The following is an 18005-nucleotide window of genomic DNA, read 5'->3' as shown; positions in this document are numbered from 1 at the left end:
GTTAACAACCACATAATCTAGGTCCCTTCAGGTTCTTGCCTACTCGAAAGAATTCACCCTAGGAATTTATCTGTGTCCCCATTTCAAAACCATAAGGATGACATCACTCCCTTGTCATGTTGATGTCACGCTATTCACATGGCCTCCTTTGGGAGTGCCATGTGTCACCTAATTTAGGGCCACTTGTCCCCACTAGAGTGTCCACATCAAAGGACACATATTCTAGGTCCCACCAGTCTCTTGCCCTTGTGAATAATCAAATTTTTATTAACTATTGAAATATTTTTCGTCTCGCAATGTGAATACCCCAAGACATAACTTCCCCTGAGGTTTTCTCTAGGTGCAAATGGCCTCCATTTTAAAATGTTGGGGACCAGTATTTAAAGTGGTGGTTCTGGCCCATGGTTGTATGGGCCCTCTAAGATACTATTGGGGATTCTTCGTGAAACTCTCTCTCTCTCTCTCTCTCTATATATATATATATATATATATATATCTATAATTTTATTTTTTTGAAATTTTCTCCCATTTATAGTATTGTCCCTCCAAGAGCCATGTTGTCGCCCAACCAAATAACCATGTTACGTGGAATACCCCACAACCGCCAATTTAACTCTTAGCCTCATCAATTTCCCTATCATCCTCCCAGCCATATCCTTCCATGTCGAGAAATAACTCAACTTCCATCTTATGTCGGGAATATCTTTTTCCCCTGGAACATAAAATTTCCCGGGGTACTCTCATTGTGCTCCTTTTGAAATTGTTAGGGTGATGTTAGCCCAGGGTGACGTCACATCCTTATCATGTTGATATCATCCTATCCATGTGGTTACCTCTGAGTGTGCCACATGTCACCCAATGTTTTACCACTTGGTCCCTCCAAAAGGTCAAATCTAGCACCATTTGGAATGCCACTATGGCACCATGTCAGCCTAGGTCCACATTAACAACCACGTAGTCTGGGTCCAACTAGGCTCTTGCCTCCACAAAATAATTATCCTCGAGCATTTCTCCCTATCCCTCTTTTGAAACTGCCAGGGTGACATAAGTTTCATTTCATGTTGATGTCACGATGTCCATGTGGACTCCTCTAGGAGTGCCATGTGTCACCTAATTTGGGCCACTTTTCCCTACTAAAGGGTCCGTGTTAAGGGCTAGGTATTTTGTGTCCCACTATGCTCTTTCCCTCATGAATTATCAATTTTTCATTAACTAATGTAATGTTTTATGTCTTGTGACTTGAATACCTCGGGACATAATTTCTCGAGGGGTTCTTCCTTGGGCGCAAATGGTATCCATTTTAAAATATCGGGGACCAAGATTTGAAATGATGGTTACAACCCTTAGTCGCATGGGCCATCTCTACCAGTGCCAAGACTAACTTACTATTCAAGATTCTTCCCACAACTTTCTCTCTCAATATCTCTCTTAGTTGCCATTCATTTTAATATAAGGGCTTAATTAGACCTCAGAGATTTACACATCCATTATGTTCGAGAAATTAAGCCCAATTTCATGCTCAAAATAAACACAATAGTTTAGACCATTCCTCATCAATTACACATGAAATATATTATCCATATCCACACATTCATAATGGCATTTTAATAGCATAGAAAGCATACATATAGAATCCACTTGCACATCGAGCAAAATATTGAGCACTTATCTTATGATGAAGGACCTGAAAATTGATATTGAGACTCTAACTCTCCACCAAACCTTCAATTGGTCTGCGTTGCAGTCTTCCTTGCAACCAATCACACCTAAGCCAAATTCAGAGCTTGAGGAGGAGTGCTTTCATGGAATTAACCAATGCTGCCAATTAAAACTGTCAGTCCAGAGACTATTCCATCTCCACCCACTAACTAATTCAAGGGAATCCAAATACTATTCCATCTCCACCCTCTTGCTATTACAAGGAATCCAGAGGTTACTACACTTCCACCCTTAAACCAATAATCTCAGTGGCCCCACCCTAAGCTAGGAATCCATAAATCACTAAAAAGAACCAAACATAATACCATTATTGGCTCCACCTTACACCGGGAATCTAAATCTCACTAAATTGATTTCTTAGCCTGTAACTAAGCTAAGAAGGTGCTATGACACTCCTTGGCCAAAAATCCAAAGAAATAGGGCCTCCACCCAAATCAAGGAGTCCAAGGAGCCTTTATCCTTCATGCGATAGATGCATAGGTCACTCTTCTATACTCAAAAAATGAAATAGATCTTTCCTTTCATCTTTCCTACATTTTCTTATCATTCATTTCTCAACAACTACTTCAACACACTTAATATTGTGTTCTCTCATGTTGTTTGTGCTCCTCTATTGTGTGCATTTGTTTCTCTCTCGCTACTTCCAAGAGAAAAATTCCTTTCTCCTAGGTGTTGTGTGTTATATGCTATGTGTGGGATCTCCTTGCTCCAATTATATTCCCCTGAATTCCTCTCCCCCTTCACATTCCTCCCTTTTTTCTCTCCATTCCCTTTCAACCCCTCCCACATTGTCTCAAATCTACTTGGGGAAACTCCTCAAGCGCTCCATCATGATGATTGTTATAACTATCTGATGGAAGTGATTTTCGTTACTCCTCCACCAATGACAAGCCTCTTGCTAGTAAATATGTTGGTCCCCATGACCTACCAGCCTACCATTTTTATTACCAATCAATTTCTATGATACCAGTTGATGATTTATCTCCTCTAATTTTTCCTAAGCATCTCATGCCCCAAATCTATGAATCCAAGTCCCATGTCCCAATCATTTTAATTATACAAAATTGTCACAATGTTTGTAATACGGGGGAATTAGTGTTATGCAACCATCTCAAAAATAGATAGATCATTGACTTAAAAATTATCCTCTTCGATGGGGAAACGTCCTTTACATTACATAAATGAAAAATTCTTGGATGATACAAATGACAAGACCTAATTTGTATATATAGGGGTTTAAGGGGTCACAATATAATCAGAGCCTAAACAATAATAATAATGTAAGGGCAAGACAATAACAACAGTGGGCTTCTAAGGGGTACAACAATAACAATATGGGGGCTACATGGGCACAATAATAACAATAAGAGGGATACACTAGTATTATAGGGACATAACATGCCCATCTCCTTCAAAAAAGTGTTGTCCTCAACACTTGAGTAGTTCTGGATGCTTTTATATAAAAATCTCATCCTCCCACGTGGAATCTTCAATGGGTAAGTTCTTCCACTTAATGAGATACTCTGAAATTGATTGATTCTGTAGCTGTCAGGTTCTTGTTTCCATGACTGCTTCAGGCTCAAATATGATTTTTCCTTCTTTTTCAAGTTCTGGCAACAATGTTTGAACTGGAAGCTTTTCACCTATAACCTTCTTTAAGCATGAAAAATGGAAAACTGGGTGTACTCGGAAGGTGCAGGGAACTCCAATTTGTATGCCATAGTACCAATATTTTGTAACACCTTGTAAGGACCGTAGTACTTGGGTGATAATTTATTATCCTTCTTAGCCTTCTTGAGAAACATTTTTTTGTATGGTTGTATTCGTAAAAATACCCAGTCCCCTACATCAAAACTTATTTCACTGCAATGTTGATTTGTCTGTTGTTTCATTCGATTTTGCACTAGAGTGAGGTTATCCTTTAAGAGTTGGCGAACTTGTTGTTAATGCTCGATGTGATATTTCACTGCTTGAACCTTAAAATTTTCTCTTAAATATGATGCAATGGATGGTGGACGATATCCATAAAGTGCCATAAATGGGGTCATTTTTTCTGCACTATGGAAGGAAGTGTTATACCACCATTCAGCAAGAGGTAACCACTTGACCCATTGTGTTTATTTTTCAGGTACAAAGAAACGAAGATATTCTTCCAAACATTTTTTCACTATCTCAATTTTCCCATCAGATTGAGGATGATAAGATGAGCTATGAGCTAATTGAGTACCAAGACAAGAAAATTATTTCGTCCAAAAATTTCCAGTGAAAATGGGATCTTTGTCACTTCTTTGTCACTTACTATAATCTTTGGATTTCCATGAAGCTTTTGAATTGTTTCCATAAATGCAGCAACAACTTTGTTGGCTTTAAAAGGATGAGATAATGCACAAAAGTGTGCATACTTGGTAAGTATATTAACTACCACAATGATGACACTCCTTCCTTCAGACTTGGGTAAACTGTTATAAAATCTATTGATACCTCTTCCCAATGCTAACTTGGAATGACTAAAGTTGTAGCAAACCGGGGTCTTAACTATCTCAACTTTATTTTGTTGGCAAACGAAACATTCTACCAAACATTTCTGAATATAAGATTTAAGGCCATCCCAAAATAATTCCTTCTTGACCCTATGGTAAGTTTTTAAAAATCCTGAGTGCCCTCCTAAGGGAGAGGTGTGCAATTCCAAAAGAATCTTTTGTTTGAGTTGGGAATTCTTACAAAGATATAAGCGATCTTTGTACCATAATGAATCATTTTTCTAGTTAAATGTATCAGATGTACTTGGATCTTGCTGCAAATTTTGAATGAGTGACCACACCTCTTCATCATTCTTCCATTCATCCCTTGCTTCAGTTATCCCTTGGGTTAGATAACTGAAATGGCGCAAGGCAATGCTTCAACATCCTCATCCTTTCTTGAGAGTGCATCTACAAGCACATTTTGCTTCCCTTTTTGTAGATTATTTCAAAATCATAACCCAAAATCTTTGTCACCCATTTTTGTTTCTCTTCTGAAGATAATCTTTGTTCCAAAAAGTATATAAGACTATCATGATCTGTGTTTACCTTGAAGTGTCTTCCTATTAAGTAAGGTCGCCATTTTGTTAGTGCATGTAGTATTGCCAACATTTCCTTCTCATAAATAGGTTTGTGTAAATACTTTCCTTTGATTGAATGAATTTCAAAAGAAGGGTCTTCCTTCTTGCATTAAAACAACACCAAATCCATTTCCTGAAGCATCACATTCCATAATAAAAGTTTTTGTGAAACATGGCGTAGCTAAGACCAGTGCTTGGCACAGTGCCTTTTTAAGATGTTCAAAGGCCTTCGTTGCTTCTAGAGTCCAAGAAAATGCATTTTTCTTTAGTAATGATGTTAGAGGTGTCACTATTCTCCCATAATTCTTAACAAACTTGTGATAATACCCTTTCAACCCGAGAAATCCTCGAAGATTCTCTATGGTTGTGAGTATTTTCCATTCCTTAATGGTGGTAATTTTTTTAGGGTCTACCTTAACACCCTCATGAGATACAATATGACCCAAATATTCCACCTCCTGTACTCCACAAAACATTTCGAGGTTTTTGCATATAATTCTTTCTCCGCTAATAGTTTGAGCACCCTGTCAACATGCTGAACATGATCCTTCCAAGACTTGTTGTAGATTAGTATACCATCAAAAAATACGAACACAAATTTTCTAAGGAAGAGTTTGAAAATGCAATTCATCAAACCTTGAAATGTGGAAGGTGCGTTAGTAAGGCCAAAAGGCATGACCAAAAATTCATAATGACCCTCATGAGATTTGAATGTTTTTTTCGAAATGTCTTCAGTCTTCATTCTAATTTGATGATATCCTAAACAAAGATCCAACTTGGTGAAGTAAATTGCTCCATGTAATTCATACAACGATTCATTAATGATAGGAATGGGAAATTTATCCTTAATAGTGAGCTTTTTGAGCTCCCTATAATTTGGACATATACACCATGATCCATACTTTTTGTGCACCAATACTACTGGATCAGAGAAACAACTTTAACTAGGTTTCATTATACCAGCCTCTAACATTTATGCAACCATACATTCAATTTCACTCTTTTGGCATAAGGATATCTGTAAGGTTTGATGTTTGGAGGAACACTTCCTGGAATCAAGCGAATCAGATGATCCTAATCACAAATAGGTGAGATGCCTTTGGGAGTGTCAAACACCTTGGAATAATTGTCCAAGGCCTTTTGGAGATATGGAGAAATAGATGATTTCGACGTTTGAACCCCTCATGGGAATAGTTGTGCAATTACGCCCCTTTGTTATTTCTTCAGAAGATTTGTCATGCCATTAGATATGATTATCTTTCCTAGGTTCCCTACAATACGCCTTAATTCAAATTCCTTTCCTTCCCAAAAAAATTTCAAGAAAATTTCTTGAAAATTGAAAGTTATCATCCCCAAAGATTTTGACCATTAGACTCTTAGTACAACATCAACACCACCCATTGGAATGGAAAGAATTGGACTATTCAAGACATATTCCCCCATGGTTAGCTTGATATTATGGCACTTTCTAGATAAATTTATAGTTCCTCCATTTGCAACCATCACTTGACACTCTGGTGTTGGATATAGGAAGAAATTCAATTCCTTGGTTATCTTACAATGAATAAAATTATGGGTACTACCTGAATCAATCAACACTATTACCTTTTTCTTCTTAATATATCATTCTATCTTGAGAGTTTGAGGAGTGGTAATTCCTTCCAATGCATTACAAGATATTGTCGGATTCATTTCTTCTTTCTCTGGGGTTGGTTCCTAGTGTATATCCTCATCTTTTGATGTTTCTTGTTCCTTTTCTTCTTCCTCTTCACAATCTATGTAGAATAATTTCTTCTCATCACACTTATAACCTTTAGTGTATTTTTTATCACAACTGTAATAAATCCCTTTTACTCTTTTTTCCTCCAATTTTTGTGGATTCAACCTTGTAGGTTGTGGAAGACTAGGAGAAATAATACTTCCATCTTTATAGTTGTGAGTGGTAGACTTCCTTGTTGCCATAATTTTGCTTTCAACTTTTCTTGCCACCTTGAATTCCTTCTCCAATGAATCAGGTTCCCAAAGGCGAACCTCATGTTTGATGTTATATTTTAAATTCCCTATGAAGACATCAATCCTATGCTCCTCTGGAATATCAGTTACCCTAATATTCAATTTTTGGAAGTCTTCAATGTGCTCCGCCATTGAACCCTTTTGTTTGAGATTTATCAATTGGCTAAAGAAGGTGTTGCTATTTGTATCTTCATAATGTGCTATCATTTCCTTCGTAAAAATTGACCAGGTGACAAGTGTTTTATGAGAAAAAATCCATCTATACCATACAAATTGATTGGGTTCTAAATATAAAGTTGCAATATGTACCTTTTGTGAAGGTTGCACCTCATGTAGATCAAAATATTTCTCCATATGTAGTATCCAAGTTACCGGATCCTTAACATCAAACTTCCTCATATCCATATTTGGAATGTGGTGGTTCTTAAACCCCACAGTGGAGTCTCTAAAATCGTAATTGATATTCCTTTTGTCTTCATCATGATTTTCATGGATTACCTTGTCACCATTGGGACACCTTTCTTCTAGCAACTTTGCCAAACCTTTGTTCAACCCCTCTATCTTGACATTCATCATTTGATCCAGGTGGATATTGGTGGCCACCTGCCAAGTCCACCTAGACCCCCACCATTATTTCTCTCAGCATTTTCAGTTTCCTTAATTGTAGCACAACTTACTATTTTTAGCAGTTTTTCGGGTCCTGAACTTCTGGAGCCGTTTTGAGGCCCTAAACGACGTTTTTTGGGAAATCTGGGGGCAACATGGGTCCATGGACCGATGTTGCCCTTCCCAAAGTGGTAGTTCTCGGATAGATATTTCTAACGAGCTATTGTACGCATCAAACGAAGATCGTATGCCAAAGTTACGACCCCCGGGAAGTTGATTTACCAATTTACCCAAATGGGGCCCACTGTTTGGCGTTTCATCTCCTAGGGTTAGGTTTTGGAATGTTAAGGGTTTTCCATTGTTTCTCAACAATAAATAGGCCTTCGAGCCTCATTGTAACACAGTTCAGAGGCATGTAGCCACCACATCTCTTCTCAGAGATAAGCTACCATCGCCCTAGCTGGTTTATTTCCATTTCTGGTTGTAAGCATATTTCAGTATTTTCCATTAATGAAATTAAGTATTATTTTCGCTGCATCTTTGTGTATATGGTTATCTATGTAATTTGTTGCATTCCTGTTTAAATCTGGATCAGTGGTATCAGAGCGGTTTGCTTTTTCTCTGTTTTTCTTTGCATGTCCCCAACAAGGTCGGGATATAAGGAGTTAGGGCTTGAACTGGTCGAACCTTTGCAAGACCAGCCTCGCAAATCCCGACGGCCTCCCATGGCGGATGAGAAGAAAGACGAGGGGGTAGGAGATCCCATCAAAATCTTGCTCGAAGAAGCCCTCGAGCGACAACAGAACGCGATGATGGACAGCTTTGCCCAGATCCTTCAGCGGCTACCCAGAATCGATGCATCGGCTTCCAGCAGCTACTCTGGAAATGCCACGCCCTTTAAGGTACAAGTTAATTTTGAAATCCCCATATTCGAGGGTCAGATAGACGCAGATGTCGTAGATAAATGGTTAAATCTGCTAGAGGGATATTTTCCAGTTCATGAATTTTCGAGTCGGGAAAAGATTGTTTTCGCTCTTCTCAAAGCAGCCCCCCACGTCAAGGACTGGTGGGAAACCTACTGCGAGCAGAAGGATGAAAGTACTGGCTCACTATTTTCAGCCACACCCACCTGGAATTCATTCCGGGATGCCATTAAGGAGCAGTACTACCCTGTCAGAAGCTATGAGGATGAATACATAAAGTGGACCATGCTGTGGCAGGGAAGGGACCAAGATGTGTCGGAGTTCACCAATCTTTTCCATACCCTTCACACAAAGTTGGGTATCAAGGATTCGGAGCAACATTTGATACTCAAATACCGTGGCTGCCTGCACAAGTACATCCTGGAAGAAATACAATTCCTGAACATCTCCTCGCTCAGTGCAACATACCGATATGTCGTCAAGGTCGAGCAGAAGTTTAAACAAAAGAAGCGAGACTTTGGATCTGCGAATCCAAAGCAGGGGAAAGGTGCCCCTAAACCACAGAACAATGGACAAAGCCAAGGCGGGACAGCCCAAGACAACCCACTGAAGTTGCAAGCAAGGAACAGCGTCGCGAAGCTGAAAAAGGACACTGGAAAATGGTGTGAGTTCCATAAGAGCTCCACTCACAACACAAGTGAGTGTCGTGCCAAGCAGTCACTGGTGGCTGAGCTAAAGGTTTCAGAATCAGATGCATGTTCCGACTCTGAGTCGGAACCCGATAAGGGGAATGACAAAGGGAAGCATATCATTGATGCGGATCCCAACGCCACTGTTGCTACCGCCAAGATCCAGAAAAATGAACCCGAAGATCCAGAGGAGGAGGAGCGTCTCTTCCACTCCCAGATGTGGGTAAAGGGCTCCCCGATACAGTTCATTGTTGATAGCGGGAGTCAAAAGAACCTCATTTCGGCAGAGGTTGTGAAGTGGTTAGGCTTACCGACCACAACACATCCACAACCATACACCATTGGGTGGCTTCACCAAGGACGAGATCTTCGCGTGAGCCAACAGTGTCGCCTTCCGTACAACATCAAGCCCTTCACGGATGAGGTATTGTGTGACATTGCTCCCCTTGAAGTTTGTGATGTATTATTAGGACAACCATACTTGTGGAAGCGACATGCTGTGTATGAATCAAGGCCTTGTGCTGTTATTATTACATTGGGAAATAAGTTGTACAGGATACCAGAGGTAGCACCACCTACCGCCATCTCTTTGGTTACTGCAAAACAATGCAGTAAGATCATTTCCAAAACCAGGAAATTTGTTTTCCTGGTGATACGCCCTCAAGGAAAGAAGAAGACGGTGGCCGCGGCCTCCAGACGGGGTCCCTCTGCACGACAACTACAAATGGACAAGGTTGTGGAGGAGTACGAGGACATCTTCACCTCTCCTGTAGGGGTTCCTCTGCACTGTCAGGTCAAGCACTCCATCGATCTGACCCCAGGTGCGCCGCTACCCAATGGACCAATTTATCGGTGCTCCGTTCTAGAGAACAATGAAATCAAGAGGCAAATTCAGGAGCTCCTGCAGAAAGGTCACATCCGTCTGAGTTCATCGCCTTGTGGGAGCCCGATCGTGTTGGTACAGAAGAAGGATGGGACGTGGAGACTCTGTATTGACTATCGGGTGCTGAACAAGATCACTGTCCGTAATAGGTACCCAATCCCGCGAATTGATGACCTCCTAGACCAACTAAAGGGGCCGAAATATTTCAGCAAGATCGATTTGAAGTCAGGATATCACCAGGTACCAATCGAACCCTCTGATGTGTGGAAGACTGCCTTCAAATCCAAGGAGGGCCTTTTCGAATGGTTGGTTATGCCTTTCGGATTGACGAATGCTCCTGCAACCTTCATGAGGCTAATGGATGACATCTTGCGGCCATTCACCAACTCCTTTGTAGTAGTATACTTGGATGACATTCTGATCTTCAGCCAGAGTTGGGAAGAGCACCTCCACCACATCCAACAGGTTCTCCAAACACTGCGGCAACACAAGCTATGTGCCAATTTGGAGAAATGCACTTTTGGCATGACCCAGGTTCAGTATCTGGGATACATCATTGATGAACAGGGGGTGCATGTCGATCCAGCCAAGATCCAAGTCATTCGGGATTAGCCATCTCCAACCACTCTAACAGAGCTCCGTAGCTTTCTAGGTCTTGCCAACTTCTACCGCAGGTTCGTGTTGGGGTTTTCTCATATTACTTGGCCCTTGAGTCAAGTCACCAAGGGAGGGGCGAAAGCAAAATTCTTTTGGTCTGAATCTCAATAGAAGGCATTCGTGGAGTTGAAGGATCGCCTCTGCACGGCACCAGTGCTCGCGTTACCAGATTTACAACAACCATTTGAGGTCGAGACAGATGCCTCTGACTATGCTATTGGGGCAGTCCTTACTCAACATGGACATCCAGTGGCATATCACAGTGAAACACTTTCAGACACAGTTCGGAAGTACCCCACTTATGATAAAGAGATGTATTCCATTGTACAGGCTTGCCGACAATGGAAGCATTACATTTTGGGGAAGGAAACGATCATCCACACAGACCACCGACCCCTGCAGTTCATACAGACCCAAGGGAAATTGCAAAATGATCGCCATCAGAAGTGGTCTACATACCTGCAACAATTCCACTTGAATATCAAGTATAAGAAGGGCAGCACCAATAATGTTACAGATTGCCTCAGTCGACCACCGATCATGGCGTTAACCACCGTGCTAAACTCTTGTGGGCACGAGACTTCTAATTGGCCACTTCTCTACAAAAGCGACCAAAAATTCGGCCACACATACCAGACACTCTTGGAGGGTCGGCATGTTCCAGATTTTCACCTCCAGGATGCCCTGTTATGCCACCTGGGTCACCTTTGTGTTCCTTCAAGCGAGCGTGCCAATATGATTTGGGAAGCACACTACAGTCGGGCTGCTGGGCATTTCGGGGTCGAGAAAACAGTGGCAGTACTGCAAAATTATTTCTATTGGCCGAATCTTCGACAGGATGCTGGGAAGTACATCAGATCATGTACTGCTTGTGCCATTGCCAAATCGACCATTAAGAAGCACGGCCTCTATACCCCGTTGCCTACCCCTAGTCGACCTTGGGAATCCATCTCCATGGATTACATGTCAGGCCTTCCTTCCACTAAGCATGGAAATGACTGTGTTTTTGTGGTCGTCGACAGGTTCTCGAAGATGGCCATTATGGCGGCCTGCAAGAAGAATATCACAGTAGAAGCCACTGCTAAACTCTTCTTTGAACGAGTGTGGGTGCACTTTGGGATCCCACAGTCTATCATCTCAGATCGGGACAATTGGTTTCTCAGCACATTTTGGTCCAGTCTCTGGTCAATGCTGGACACCAAACTCACGAAGTCCACAACCTTCCATCCTCAAACTGATGGCCAAACAGAGGTTGTCAATAGGATGATTGTGCACATTCTGCGCATGTATAACTCAAAGCATCCATGCACATGGGACGAGAGCCTCCCCTATATTCAGCACAGCTACAACCGATCTCTTCACAGCTCCACTGGCCATAGCCCTTTTCAGGTGGGTTTGGGATTCCAGCCACTATGCCCCATTGATGTGGCCATGCCACTTGCAGCTACTCACATAAATTCAGCTCATGTCCAGTCTGAAACAGATAAGGCCACCAGCTTCATTGAGCGCATCCAACATATTCGCCAGCAGGTCCATGACATTCTGGAGAAATCAAATGCCAAGTACAAGCAGCGACATGATCAACATCGGGTGCCACACAAGTTTCAGGTGGGCGACAAAGTCTGGTTGCATTTGCAAAAGGAACGCCTTACTGGAGCCTATCGGAAATTAAGACCACTCCGATATGGTCCTTACACCATTACTAAGGCTATGGGAGACAATGCATTTTAGCTCAGCATTCCCCCATTCCTTGGCCTGCACCCAGTGTTCAATGTGGACCGCCTTCGGCCATACTTTCCACCATTGCTAGACACATCCGACATTGTAGAACAGCTCAAACCCACAAAATTAAATCCAGATTGCATGGAACAAGCTGCAACTGATCGGATCATGGACACACAGATCAAGAACACTCGCCAACAGAATATCCAACTGTATCGAGTTGTCAAAGCAGGCCAACTCCTTCAGCAGGGCAAGTGGCTCACCAGGGAACAAGTTCAGCAAAAGTTTCCTCATCTCATGGAGGAACTCAATGCAATGGGGACCATTGCTTCCTAAGGGGGGAGGAATGATCCAGGTGGATATTGGTGGCCACCTGCCAAGTCCACCTGGACCCCCACCATTGTTTCTCTCAGCATTTTCAGTTTCCTTAATTGTAGCACAACTTACTATTTTTAGCAGTTTTTCGAGTCCTGAACTTCTGGAGCCGTTTTGAGGCCCTTCCCAAAGTGGTAGTGCTCAGATAGATCTTTCTAACGAGCTATTGTACGCGTCAAACGGAGATCGTATGCCAAAGTTACGACCCCCGGGAAGTTGATGTACCAATTTACCCAAACGGGGCCCACAATTTGGCGTTTCATCTCCTGGGGTTAGGTTTTGGAATGTTAAGGGTTTTCCATTGTTTCTCAACAATAAATAGGCCTTCGAGCCTCATTGTAACACAGTTCAGAGGCATGTAGCCACCACATCTTTTCTCAGAGATAAGCTACCATCGCCCTAGCTGGTTTATTCCATTTCTGGTTGTAAGCATATTTCAGTATTTTCCATTAATGAAATTAAGTATTATTTCCGCTGCATCTTTGTGTATATGGTTATCTCTATAATTTGTTGCATTCCTATTTAAATCCGGATCATCATTGCTTCCATGTCTGGTTTTAAACCATCATTCAAAACTTCCATGTCCCTTTTTATACCATCTATCTTATCTTTTGTTACTTTTTGTGAGAGAAAAATTTGTTGCACTTGGTCATGTAATTTTTATATATCATGTTGCATCTCTTCCTCTTCTTCATGTGTCATAGTAGAGCTTTTGGGTTGCTTACTAGGTGTTTCCATTTTCTTTCTTAGGGGCATAAATTAATGATATTTATGCTTCATTATTCCCTTTGAATCACTTCAAAGTAATTTTTCAAACAAAAATTATGGAAAATTTAAAAAATACACACCTTTTTCTTTCTTTGTAGGAGCTCGATATTGAAATCGTTGTATCTCTGTAATTTGGAATCTCCAAGATCTGAAATTTCATCTTTTGGTAGACCTAGGAGTCCTCTTTCCAACCTCACAAGTCTGATCAATATTGGATTCTTCAAGAAAGAGTTATTCCCATTCTCCCATGATGACCATATTATAGATTGGTTTAGTAGAGTAAACTTGTACAAAGTTACACGTGTCACTGTTTCGACCTTCGGCCCTAAGAATGATAATAAAAAATATACAGTTTGTACTCTTTCTGTCACTTTTTATGAAATTTAAATCTAATGCTGAGAGAGAAAGTTATGACGATTTTCCCAAGGTCACATGTTTGAGATGGAATTTTGGAGCCTGCAAAAACCCTAACTTCCTCGGATCATATCTCCAAAATATAGCGATATAAGATCTAAAATTCATACACGAGGTTCACCACAATTTTTGGTCCCCATGGTTTCACTTTTAGCTTCTTAATATTCATAGAAAAGAGTTATAGCGAAAATTCCACGATGACTTGTTTGAAGCAACAAAACCCTAGAATCCAAAGCTTTGATACCAAATGTTATGCAACCAACTCACAAATAGATATATCAATGACTTAAAAATTATCCTATTCGACGGGGAAACCTCCTTTACATTACATAAATGAACAATTCTTGGATGATACAAATGAAAAGACCTCCTTTGTATATATAGGGATCTAATAAGTCACAACATAATAAGATCCTACATAACAATAATAATGTAAGGGAACAACAATAACAATAGTGGGCTTCTATGGGGTACAAAAATAACAATATGGGGGCTACATGAGCACAAAAATAACAATAATGAGGACACACTAGTATTATAGGGACCTAACAATTAGCTAGCGGTTGTAAAAAAAACCCACACCCTTGGAGGAACAATGTCCTCAATGTTCTATATCCGAACACAAAAGAAAAAAATTCTTTAAACCAAGCACAAAATCATTATGAGCTTTATATACATAGTTTTGTAAAATTATTTGCAAAATTATTACATTACTTTAACCAACAACCAAAAATGAATATGTTGCCCACATATGATCAACCATTTCCCATGTGGCTTCCTCGGCCCCAAAGTGCCCCATTGCACTTTGAATTGTTTGATTACTCACTTTTAGAGCTTGAGTTGCCTATAATCTAAGATGCATAGAGGTTTTGTATATAACTCTCCCTCTGGTTCTAGTTGTAACACTGACTAATGAATCACATGATTAATATACTAGACATACTCTTTGAGTAAAGAAACATGAAAAACATATGAACTTTTATAGTTGGTGGCAAGGCCAACCTATATGCTATTGTCCCTGTCCTTTCAAGCACTTGAAATGGCCCACAAAATTGTACTGTTAGCTTAGCACATGACCCAATTTTCAAAGAGATTCTCTTGTGTCTAACTCGAAAATATAAATGATCCCCTACTTCAAATTCCTTATGTATTCTATGTTGGCTTGCATAGATCTTCTGCATGTCTTATGCCACCTTTAACTTTTTTCTGATGGTTACCATTTCTTGTTCCATCTCGTTCAACATATCAGGACCAATATGAACCCTTTTCACTTGATCACTCCGGCTAATAGAAGTATTACACTTTCTCCCATAGAGAGCCTCAAATGGACTCATTTTCAATGATTCATGGTAACCATTAATGTAAGCAAACTCCACAAGTAGAAAGTACTCTTCCCACTTCCTTGGCTGGTGCATCACATACATTCTAATCATGTCTTCAATCACTCTATTTGTCCGTGGCTTCGACCGTTTGCATGCTACTGTGCAAGAATAATAATTCTTTGTCTATTATGAGGGATTGATTCTATACAATTCTATACTTTTCTCTGGTTAATTTCCAATGTCCATTTTTATTTTTCATTATTATGAGTTCACGAGTATAAAACAATTTCATTCTAAACTCAATATTAATTCTTCATCATATTCAAGTTTCTAGAACTTGCACCAAAAAGAGGACCACTCAGGTAATAACCCTCATGAGAACATTTTTCTTCCAGTTATAATGTATTTGATTCGTTATATATTGATATACGAATAGTAATTGTATATCCTTTATTTTTTGCAGGTACTAAAGCATAAACAATAACATTTTGGAAAATTTTCCTTCAAGATGAGACGATGGAGTTTCTTTTCTTCTCACGAAGATTTCAATTTCATCATTCCAAGTCGATGTATTAAAAAGCCCTAGACTAACTTCTCTACATGTTCTTAATTGTTCCTTTGATAAATTCCTTCAAGATTGAATGTCATTTGTTTTTATGAGTTTGTACTCATTGTAAATTTTTTAATATTCTTCTTCCTTCTTGGAATACCTTTAAGCTATAGGATTTTGTGCCTATTATTGTAAATTTTTCATGGGTTTCTTTGACTTAGAACTCCTGTCATTAAGTAATTAAATGAGTTCAGGTCAACCTATATTGTTTTTAATGTTATGCCTCTAATTCTATAACAATACATATATAAAATATTTGTATATTGGAATTATTAATGCTATATTATTGTCTTTTCGTGTTATTTATTTCTCAAGTCTTTGTACAATAACTGTAATCTCTCTTATTTTTCCTATGTTAATTTAATTTCTATGTTTTTATGAACTATATATATTATTGTTTATTTCCACCATGTTTGAATTAGTTACCATACAAATGCTTTCACTATCATTTTTCTCCAAGACTTATAGTCACATTCTCCAAGAATTATCATTTCTTTGTTTACTTCTCTCAATTTTTGTGAGTCTTAATATGACTCATGCTTATATTCGTCAATGCTAAATGGTATATATAAATATACAATATTCTCTTTTTATTTAGTTTGTAATTTTTCTAATCTGAACACAATTAACATTATAGTGATATCTACTTCTATGTAAAACAAAACACAAGTATTTTACTACTTCCTGAATTATTCTTTACATTAGTACTACTTGTTTCTATACATAGAAAATGATATAAAAATATGAAATGTAACATCTTTTCTTCATTGTAATATAAATGTATGTCTACTTTTGAACTTACATCACTATACATACAATAGTAAAATATACATGTATGCATAAATTGTTTTGACAAGTAATTATTTCATTTAAATTAATGCTTCAGATCTTCCTTCTTGTATGAATGTTTTAGGACATACACAAATACATATACAATAAAACAATAAGTTACCATATTCATTTTTATCATAAGAAATTTTACTCAAGGAATAAAAAATTTAAAATACTGACTTGAATAAATAGGTCTGGTACTGACACGGGAATTAGCTAGCTCCTCCCAACTTTCGATACTCTTATCAGCAGTATACCCTCGAGCGTATATGTCTGAAAGTTCACTTTGTCCTTTTTTTTCTTTTCACAAGATTACCTCTATGCGATTTTTCTCTAGCAAAATTGACAAAAGTAGATTACCCTCTCTACCATTAGTTGGTAGTTGGCAACTACCTCCACCTCACCCAATGGGTGGCAGGTAGTTACGAGCTCATATATGAGCTCCACTTCCCCACTTTCCAAGACAACTTCCTGTATTTTAGGGAATTTAATGATCAATTACTTCCATGATCATTTATAATTTAATCATTTAGATAAATGCCTAGGACATAATGAGTGGTAATCAATATTAATAATCAATTCGTAGACATAAATCTTTCAGCCATGTATAATTTGAACATCAATCCTAGATAATTGTTTTATTAACAATACTATAATTATAGAATCAACACTCAACCTTTATCACTTATCATATTGATAAAGTATTTTCAAACAATTCTTTTTAATGTAAGAACATAATCATACTTAACCATTTATTCAAATTCACAATAAAAGCTTCAAGTCAGTCACATAATTAATTGCTAAATCCATTAGAATATACTTGTGATTGAGCTTTAAAGGAGTTGTTTTTTACTAATAGAGTTTGTAGGAGCCTCAAGGATTAGCTCAATTGGTAAAGTCCCCGTTGTTAAAGCATGTCACTATTGGGAGGTCACGAGTTCAATTCTCCTCGATGCTCTCGGGGTTAGGCTCTATGGTTGAGCAAGGAGGAAGTGATCCCTTCGAGTGGTTCTACCTAGAATATGTGTTTGCATGGATGTAGCAATCACCAATCTTCGGAGACTATGAAACACATCATTAAAAAAAAAGATTGTATACGACTCTTTATGAATTATTAAAGGAATCCCAGAATCTATGATTAGTGGAATTCATCCCTTCTTGTGGTGTGTGTGTGTGTGTGTAAGCCAATGAGGGTTAGTGTAAGTGTATAAGGAAATATCATCATGGATTGGCTGGGTCTAGACTTTGTTACAAAGTAGCATAGAGTTTGCACCATGTGAGTATACTCATTCAATGGGGGGAAATGAGATTATTGTGCCTTGTAATTCATTGTATAAGTATATCCATGTGTTTGAGCGAGTTTTGAGCAGGAT

General features: G+C 39.1%; 1 long non-coding RNA gene across 1 annotated transcript in view; it reads left to right on the top strand.

The window, feature by feature from the left end:
* The window catches only part of LOC149216072 (uncharacterized), a 154586-nt gene extending 138758 nt beyond the window's left edge, over window positions 1–15828 (top strand). Inside the window, exon 3 of the long non-coding RNA XR_016250529.1 lies at window positions 15655–15828. This is a non-coding gene — a long non-coding RNA (uncharacterized LOC149216072). The remainder of the gene's footprint in view (window positions 1–15654) is intronic.
* The last annotated feature ends 2177 nt before the right edge of the window (window positions 15829–18005 follow it).

The sequence above is a fragment of the Pinus tabuliformis genome, chromosome 1_1 (assembly GCF_031772625.1).
Source record: "Pinus tabuliformis cultivar Carrire ecotype Pingquan chromosome 1_1, CPIR1, whole genome shotgun sequence".
In the NCBI taxonomy this organism is placed as follows: Eukaryota; Viridiplantae; Streptophyta; class Pinopsida; order Pinales; family Pinaceae; genus Pinus; species Pinus tabuliformis.
Note: the sequence above shows the minus strand (reverse complement) of the source record. Positions and strands in the feature narration are given on the sequence as shown.